At 37.3% G+C, this 7,105-nt stretch overlaps 1 pseudogene; it reads left to right on the top strand.

The window, feature by feature from the left end:
- Positions 1 to 3,564: 3,564 nt before the first annotated feature.
- On the top strand, positions 3,565 to 6,314 carry LOC112414518 (60S ribosomal protein L9 pseudogene; annotated as a pseudogene).
- The last annotated feature ends 791 nt before the right edge of the window (positions 6,315 to 7,105 follow it).

Genomic DNA, 7,105 nt, shown 5'->3' with positions numbered 1-7,105 from the left:
TTTGACTTTGCTTTGAAAAAAACTGTATAAGTTAAAGGCCAAATTTTTAGTAAAACCCCAATTATGAGTAAAATTCTTCTGGAAGGAAGCAGCATATAATTAGCCAGGAAATCAGAATCAGGGGACCTGAAATATATTCTTGGCTTAACCATCAGTTATCTTCATGAGCCCAGATGACCTCTCTGGGTCTGATTTCTCTGCATCTGTAGAATGAAGGAGTTCAAAGAGGTGCTCTCTAAGGTCCTTTCCTCTTCGACCATTCTGTTTTTATGTATTACATAATTCTATCTTATGTAAATTAATGGTCTAGTTTCCATGTAGGGCTCTAAAGTAATATTGGAGAGCGATTAATGGAAAGTGTAAAGAAAGACTAGCTAATAGGGGAAATAATAGTTCCTTTATGTTTCATTGCGTATGGAAAGGTGATCTCAAGAGTAGTGCTTCTTAAATTTTAATTTGCATTCATATCACCCAGGGATCTTGTTAAAATGAAGACTTGGGTAGGATTGAGGAGAGGCCTGAGAATATGCATCATCACTAGCACCTTCCACAGTGGTGTCCTTGTGGCTGGTTCCAGAGCACATTGAGTAGCAAGGCTCTGACTGTAAATCTAAAGTGTATATAAGAATCTGAGGGGTAGTTAAAATTCAGATTCCAGGATTAGCTCTCCAGAAATTCGGAGATTGGGTTGGGGGTCACAAACTCTGAATTCTTAACAAGCATCCTGTGTGATACTGATACCAGGGGTTCAGAAACCAAAACTAAAATACATTTAAGAATTACTATTATAGAATCATGGAAGGGATTTATCTACCAGCCCTTCTTTGTTTTTTTTTTAGCATTTTTATTGGAGTATAATTGCTTTACATTGTTGTGTTAGTTTCTGCTGTGTCACAAAGTGAATCAGCTATACGTATACTTATATCCCCATATCTCTTCCCTCTTGCGTCTCCCTCCCTCCCACCCTCCCTATCCCACCCCTCCAGGCGGTCACAAAGCACTGAGCTGATATCCCTGTGCTATGTAGGAGCAGCCCTTTTTATTCTGTACAGGTTCTCTTTTCAAACCCAGCCACTGACTAATTTATTGCTGCATTTGTTTTCAGAATAACTTTGTGAAACCAATTCTGTGGTTTGCTTTTATTAGTCTTTTCATTTCATGAATTATCTGTTGTGTAGTTAGAATGGCAGTTGGGTGTGTAGGGCTTTTGGTTTTTTGTCATTGTTTTTAGAAGTCGAAGTTTAGGGGACTTTCTACCTCTTAACAAGTATTTGTGAAGTCACTGTAAAAGAAGCATGCTGTAGTGGAGAGAAGACCATACTAGAAGTAAGAGAGCCCAAGCCCTGATGCCAGTACTGCTAAACATTGATTCATCTGTTTATTCATTCATTCATTCTGTGCTTTTCTCACACCTGAAATAGGGAGATCTTGGGTCTTACCAGTTAAGTTAGTTGCTAAATTACTAGTTAAATTAGTTAGATATACTCAACAGCATGCTGATCTAAGGGGAGTTGTCAACAATGAAAATAATGATTAGAGTTTAGAGGGGTAAGTACTATAATACACAGAATGCTTTAAAGTAGTCTCTGAAGTTCTTTGCTCCTAAGTAAAATATTGGACCTGTCTGTTTCGTTTGTGAGCATAATAGGAGAAAAATATGAGATTAGTATAACTAGAAATAGTATACATGTGACCGTGTACATGTAGTTCAGTTGGGTAATACTGAAAGCATGTTAAATAAACAGTCATTTTCATTTTGGAGGCTATATTAGTCAAGGTTCTCCAGAGAAACAGAGCCAATAGTAAATATAGATGTAGATAGAGATAAAAGGAGATTTATTATAGGAATTGGATCACATAGTTAAGGAGGCCAAGAGGTCCCAGGATGTGTTGTCTGCAAACAGGAGACGCAGAAATGCAGTGGTGGAATTCAGTCTGAGTCTGAAAGCCTTAGAATTGGGAGACCAATGGTGTAAGTAGTGGTCTGAGTCAGAAAGTCTGAGAATCAGGAGGGCAAGAGAAGATGGATGTCTCAGATCAACCAGAGAGAGAGGAAGTTCACCCTTCTTCCACCTTTTTGCCCTGTATGGGCCTCCAATGGGATTGGCCCCATCTGCTTTGTTCAGTTCAATTCAAATGCTAACCTCTTCTAGAAACTCCCTCATTGAAACATCCAGAAATAATGTTTTACCAGCTATCAGTGCATCCCTTAGTTCAATCATATTGACACAAAAAATTAAGCATCACAGAGACAGAGGGAAGAAAGGGCATCAAAACGTTATGTAAAAAAATTAGAGATAAACCTTGGCATATTAAATTTGAAATTTTAAATAACTTCTACCATGTGATGCAGTAATTTCTCTTCGGTACATCTAGGCCAGGAACTCTCTCTTGCCCTCCCCATGTTCATTTACGGTGCTTCATTCAACAAATATTTATTTACTGGTCCCAAATCATATACCAGAAACTGTTCTAGATTCTGGGGATAAAATAGAAAACCATTAAAACAAACTTATCCTCAAGTATATCCCAATATTGTAGTGGGACGTATTCTGAGGAGGGAACAAATAAAAATTAAACTTTTTAGCATACCAGCTGGTAATGGTGGAAAAAGAATAAAGCAGGAAAAGAGAATGGGGCATGTTGGGAGGAGGGTGATGGTAATTTCTTAGGGAGGAAAGGCTTCCTTGAAAATGTGACGTTTGATCAGGGACCTAAAGAAGGTGGAAAGTGAGCTTCACAGTTCCATGGGTTCTCAGACAGGACATAAAAAGGACAGATGCCGTCATGCATGTGGCAAGTTCAAGGACCAGCAGAAAGATCAATGCGGCTGGATCACAGGGAGCAAAATTGAGGAAACATTGTTTAGAAATTTGTATGCCATACTAAGAGTTTTGGCTTTTCCTGTGAGTGAAATGGGGAACACAAGCAGTTTTAAGTAGATGTATCATGTGCTTTGATTTTCATTTCAAAGGGATCACTGTGGCCCTTGTATTGAGAATAGATATTAGGAAAGAAAGATGAGTCAGAGAGACAAACTAGAATAGGTGTTGGAAAACTACAGCCCATAGTTCACATCTGGCCAGCTTCCTGTTTTAGTAAATAGTTTTATTGGAACACAGCTACATTCATTAAATTGCATACTGTAGATGGCTGTTTTCACATTGTGGCAGAGGTAAGTAGCTGCAACAGGACCTTATGGCCTGCAGTAACTAAAACACTCACTATCTGATCCTTGTGGGTAAAAGTGCACACCCCTGAACCAGAAGGTTATTATGGTAATCTGAGTGAGTGATAGTGATAGCTTGTATTAGGATAGGAGTAATGGAAATAATGAAAAATGTTCAGACACTGCCTGCATTTTGAAGGTAGAAAGGAAAGAATGTGTTGACAGAGGAAAAGTATAAGAAGCAAAAAGAATAATCAAATCAGGAATGACTTTTTTTTTTTTTGGCCTGAGAAATGGGAAAGACCAGAGTATTGATATACTGATTGATTTTAAGAAGATTGATTTTATTGATTTTTAGAAAGATTGTGGGAAGGGCAGGTTTGGAGGTACGGATCATGAGTTTAGTCTTTGAAATTCTTACATCCAACAGGTATATCTTACTAGAAAGTTGTACATCTAAGTGTAGAGTTCAGAGGGGTCTGAGCTGGTGATATAAATTTGAAAGTTTTCAGCATAAAAAAGTTATGGATGAGATCACAGGGCAGTGATGGTATAAAATCAAGAGGTTTTAAGAGTAGAACTGAGGCTCGAGCTTTTCCAGTGTTTGGAGGTCATGAGATACTATAAACTCAGCAAAACTGAATGAGAAGGAGAAGCTATAAAAATTGGGAGAGAAAGAAGAGCACATGAAAACCTGGATGCTGAGTGAAGAGAGTATATTAAGGAGACCATCCTCAGCCTTATTAGTACTGCTGGTCTTTTAGATAAGATGAGGATGGAGCATTTATTATTGGCTTAAAATATGGAGGTAGTGATAACCTTGAGGGAAGTTTTGATGGACTATGGGGTGAAATGCTAATTGGATAGGATTCAAGAGAATGGAAAGCAAGGAACTGAGGACAGCTTATAAAGAAAACTTTTAGACGTTTTCCTCTAAAGGAGAGCAGATAAGGTAGAAAAAGGATGTGGTACTGAGAATTTTGTTTTCTGATTTTTTTTTTTAAGATGGGAGAAATAGCAGAATGCTTGTATGCCCTTGGAATAATTTAGTCAAGAGGGAAAGTTATAATGTCCAAGACAAAAATTCCTGGAGCAATGTGTTCGAGCAGGTGTACAAGTGGAAGAAATGTCCTTCAGTGAAAACACAGGCTGTTCATTCAAAGTAACAGAAGGGAAGACAGAATGTATAGGCACAGATACAAATAGGTGACTTGATTGTAGCAGCTTGGAATGTTTTCTTCTGTTTGCTTCTTTTTCTCTTTTCTTTTCTTTTTTTAGCGTAGGAAGCAAGATCAACAAGCTGAGGGGGAAAATAGAGAAGAGGTCTTGGAGGTATGAGAGGAGAGTGAAGGAGTAGAGGCTATCTAAACATCTTGTAAGAGAGGGTCAAGTGAATAGACTTGGGTGGGGGCATGTATAGCAGAGCTTCTGCAGAATACCAAGGGCTGATATTCAAAACAAATAAAAAGTTATGATAATGTAAAATGAAAAATATTCTAAACATCCAACAGAAGGATAATAGATAAATGATGGCTTAGAACTTTCAGTAAATGGACCCTTGTGCAACTATTAAAATAATTTTGTAATATGCTTAGTAACAGGGAAAAATCCCTTCAAACAATGTTTGAGGAAAGCTCTTTATGTTCTAGACTGTTATTATGAGAATTTGAGAAGTGGCATAGATAGTAAGACTCCAAAGACACATTGCTGGGACGTGATGGCATGGATTACACTTCAGGTCTATCTGATTTTAACTGATTACCACACAGCTTAAATTTACATTTTATTTTAAGTACCTACCTCACATGGTTAATTGAAATTTAGCCTTTATTTTTTTTAACCTACAAATTAAAAAAAAAAATAATCTATTACATAGATATGTATCACCAATCTTCTACTTGAATAATTGTTTCAACAGAAATATATAACTTTTAATGTAACTAATATCATTTATTTCTAACATTCCAAGTCATCACTCTGAACTGCATTTTTGTGAAAGCTATTTCTGTCATTCAACACATAACCCTTACCTTTGTCAACACTTTCATCAGCCAGCTCTTTGTCTTTTGTAGATTTAACTATTCTGATGAAGTCTTCATGTAAATCACCAACGTCTTTAACATGCTAATTTATTCTTTGAAAATAGTATATAAAGTGTAGAATTACAGGAGCTTCTTTGAATGCAAGAAGCCTGTACAACTAAACAGAATAAATTTTAGGCATAGGTGAATCAAGAAACAAAACCCAAATTTAGTGTGGGTCACTCCTCTGTGATGATGTCTTTAGCAAAAATGGTTTTAAGTTTCAGATTTTATTCTCAAAAGACTTTCAGGTTTTCTACACACATGTTACTCATCGTAACAAATGGCACTTAGATGATCTTAACCTAGTCCTATGACCATAAATAATGTTTACTTCCATGCTGATGACTCCCAAATTTGTATCTTTTGTCCAGATCTCTTCTATAAGCTTCAGTCACATATATTCAGCTGTCTTCCTGACATTGCCCCTACGGTAATTCAAACATAATACATTCAAAACAGATCACTTAACGATTTTTGCTACCTCTACTCTGAGAACAAAGATAATTCTCATCAGACTGTTGACATTCCAGGAAATGTTGACATCACTCTGAAAGGACGCACGCACAGTTATTTTCAAGGACCCCAGAGAAACTCTGTGGAGGAACTTCAGGCACATCAATGTAGAATTCACTCTCCTTGGAGTGAAGAGACCCCAGCATTGACAAATAGTAGGGAAATAGAAAGGAAGTGGTTACTGTTCACACTACCTATAGTCATGCATAGAACATGATCAAGGGTGTCAACACTGGGCTCCTGTTACAAGATGAGATTTGTGCCACTTGCCCATTAACCTCATTATGTAGAACGGGTCTCTTGTTGAAATTAGAAATTTCTTGGTTGAAAACTACATCTGCAGGGTTTGCATGAGACAAGGTATTCTTTGTTCACTATCTTGAGTCCAGAATGATGAGTTAATTCTTGAAGGAAACAGCACTAACCATGTATCAAATTTAGCTATTTTGACTCAGCAAGCCAGAACAGTTATAAATGAGAATATCAGAAAATTTGGAGATGGTGTCTATGTTTCTGAAAAGGGAAAAGTCCAGCAGGCTGATGAATAAAGTCTAAGAGTTGTCTATCTATGGAAACAATAAGATGCCCGATGACTCCTAAGACCTTCTTGTGATATTTTAAAGATGCGATAAAAGCCTCTGTTGAAAAAACAACAACAAAAAACCCAGATCATCTGATTACTCTATCCACAAGCTGTTGTCTGTTTTTACAATGGAACCATCACTTGCTCAAGCCAAGAATCATCCTTAATTCATCTTTCTCTGTAAACTGTTTTTGCTCAGTTTCAAGTTTGTTAGTTCTACCTCCGAAATACATGTCTATTCAATCCACTCTTCTTTGCCTCCCCTGCCCCTCTCTAGTCCAAGCCCCAATCATCTCTAGCCTGTATTACTGTTAGTATTCTAATTAGTCTGAGGACTTTCTCATTTCTTCCTTCTAAGTTCTCCACAAAACAAATATTTTTGAAAAGTCATTCAGATCACATCACTTCCCTACTTAAAACCTCTTAATGGTTTTCTGTTGTACTCAAATAAAATTGAAACTCCTTATCCTGATTTATAAGATACTGCATGCTTTAACTCTTGTCTGGGTTTTCACCCATTGTACTCCCCCTAGCTTTTTCTTCAGTTGCATTGTTCTTTGTCTTCTTTGAAGACATGGAGCCTTTCTAGCCTTAGATCCTTATATCCACTCTCACCTCTATCTGGGCCACTTTCCCATGGCTCTTCTTATTCTTTAGATCTCAGATGAAATGTCACACCCTGAGAGAGGTGTTTCTTGACCATCCTATCTGGAATAGATTCCTCACTTTGAACTTTTTTCTGTCAAGACATCTGCT

Source organism: Neophocaena asiaeorientalis, unplaced genomic scaffold (assembly GCF_003031525.2).
Source record: "Neophocaena asiaeorientalis asiaeorientalis breed wild unplaced genomic scaffold, Neophocaena_asiaeorientalis_V1.1 scaffold70, whole genome shotgun sequence".
Classification (NCBI taxonomy): domain Eukaryota; kingdom Metazoa; phylum Chordata; class Mammalia; order Artiodactyla; family Phocoenidae; genus Neophocaena; species Neophocaena asiaeorientalis.
The sequence above is the reverse complement of the archived record's forward strand: the minus strand, read 5'-3'. Positions and strand labels throughout refer to the sequence as shown.